The 2,170-nt window shown below is 40.6% G+C and overlaps 1 pseudogene across 1 annotated transcript in view; it reads right to left on the reverse strand.

The window, feature by feature from the left end:
* The window catches only part of LOC105522317, a 13,907-nt pseudogene extending 13,044 nt beyond the window's left edge, over window positions 1-863 (reverse strand). The window contains exon 1 of the transcript XR_001003421.1: window positions 4-863. The product of XR_001003421.1 is annotated as a protein FAM98A pseudogene (transcript). The remainder of the gene's footprint in view (window positions 1-3) is intronic.
* Window positions 864-2,170: the final 1,307 nt, after the last annotated feature.

Below are 2,170 nucleotides of genomic sequence, written 5' to 3' on the forward strand. Positions count from 1 at the left end.
TGCAGCCAAAAGATGGGCAACAGAAATAGTACTTTTAGGGGATAAGACCGAACGTTTCGGCTGGTAAACCTTGGCCAATTTTTCTGTCTGGCTCTTAGCTCTGTCAGACCAGCCAAAGGACTGTACAGTGACATCCAAACGTTTTATTAGCAGCTTTCTCCGGACTTCATATTCATTGGCTATGGCTTGGTTAATTGCTTCTATCTTTTCCCAGTGGGCTGGTCCCATTGGCTTCCTCAGTAAAGGCTTTCCCACATGATTAGGTGGAACTTTTGCTAATGTTTCATTTAATTTTTTTTCAATCCCGCTGAAGAATTGGAACATAGTTATATTGGCTGGAGGTTTGGACATTCCTAGAGCAATACATATGCCTTTCAACTCTTGAAAGACCTCACTACCACCTCCTTCTTGAGCTTTTTTTGGAGGAGCATTCACACAGAGCATTCTGGCAGCTTCTAGTTCTGAGATGAGGTATGTGAGCAAGAGGAGGCAGTTCTTCTGAATGAGAAGGCGCTTGGTCACATCCCCAGATGTCAGTGAAAGATACGGGCAGTTCATCTCCCCTAGTAGCCCACTCACCTCAAGCTGGAATTCTTCAGCTTCACTCGGACTGTTAGTTGCTTGCACATTTTCCTCTAGTTTACAGAGCACTCTTAATTCAGACACCAGCCAAGCACAGAGTTTGGTAAACTCGGGGGAACTGGCTCCAGCAGAGACTGCCTGAGAGAGCGCTCCATCTTCCAACAATGGGCCCTTGTAACCTAGATCTTCCAATGACTCCAAGATGTCAGTCTCCATGAAGTCACACTCCATGCTACTGTGGTATTCAAATTTCCGAGTCGTCAGGCTCCCCTCTTCGCCGGCAACGCCTCTAACATCTATTCTTATCTAATATACATGTCCAACTACATGTCCAAAACAGAACTCTGATTCCTCTCTCTCTCCAACCCTGTAAACCTGCTTTTCTCTTTGTGTTTCCCGTTGCATTGAAGCCCTTCTCTTTACTCAGCTTCTCAGACTGGAGCCTTCCTTGAAGCCCATCATATTCTCGTAACCCCACGTTGAATCAATCTACCAACAAATCCTATCGACTGGACCTTCAAAGTATATCCCAAGTGTAATCACTTCTCATTGCCTCCCTGCTGCCACTCTGGTCTAAGGCACAATCATTTCCTGTATTGGCTATAATAATAACTTTTGTAACAATAACAACTCTTTTATCCTTGTCCCTTACATCAAACCCAGGGTAGGTATTTTAAAGTTTAAGTCACAGTACAACAGAACCCTGTTCAAAAGCTTTTAATAGCTTTCCACCACAGATCAAACAAAATTCAGTCTTCACCATGTTTAGCAAATACCTTTTGGTCTCTGGACTTTTGCTACCTCTCCTACCGTCTCCTCTTAGTCACTCCCATCCAGCAACTAGCCTGATACTGTCCCTCAGATTCACCAAACACATTCCAGACATCAAGGCCTGTATGTCTGTTCTTTTGCCTGGAGCACTGTCTTCCACATAGCTGCATGCCTTGTTCACTTGTTTCGTCAAGATTTCTACCAAATGTCACCTTCTCAGAAAGGCCTATCATGACTGCCTTGTCTAAAATTGTGCCCCATGTCATTTTCTGTCTTATTATCCTGTTTTTACCCACAGCACTTTTAAAATTTATTTTTCATTAACAAATTGTATATATTTGTCATGTACAACATGGAGTTTTTAAATGTGTATACATTGTGGAATGGCTAAATCAAGCTAATTAGCATATATTACCTCATATACTTTTCCTTTTTTTTTTTTTTTTGGTGAGAAGAGTTAAAATCTACTCTCTTCATAAGTTTCAAGAATATACTATGTTGTTATTAACTTTAGTTCCCATCTTATACAATAGGTCTCTTAAATTTATTTCTTTTAACTGAAATTTTGTCTCCTCCAATCAACATTTCATCAATCCTGACAGCCCCACACCCTGGGAACTACCATTCTATTTTCTCTACTTCTATGTTCAACTTTTTTAGATTTCACATTTAAGTAAGATCATGCAATATTTGTCTTTTTGTGCCTGGCTTATTTGACTTCACATAATGAACTCCACATTTATATATGTTCTCAAATGACAGAATTTCCTCCTTTTTTAATGCAGAATAGTATTCCATTGTGTGTGTGTGTGTGTGT

This window comes from Colobus angolensis, unplaced genomic scaffold, assembly GCF_000951035.1.
Source record: "Colobus angolensis palliatus isolate OR3802 unplaced genomic scaffold, Cang.pa_1.0 Scaffold424, whole genome shotgun sequence".
NCBI lineage: Eukaryota > Metazoa > Chordata > Mammalia > Primates > Cercopithecidae > Colobus > Colobus angolensis.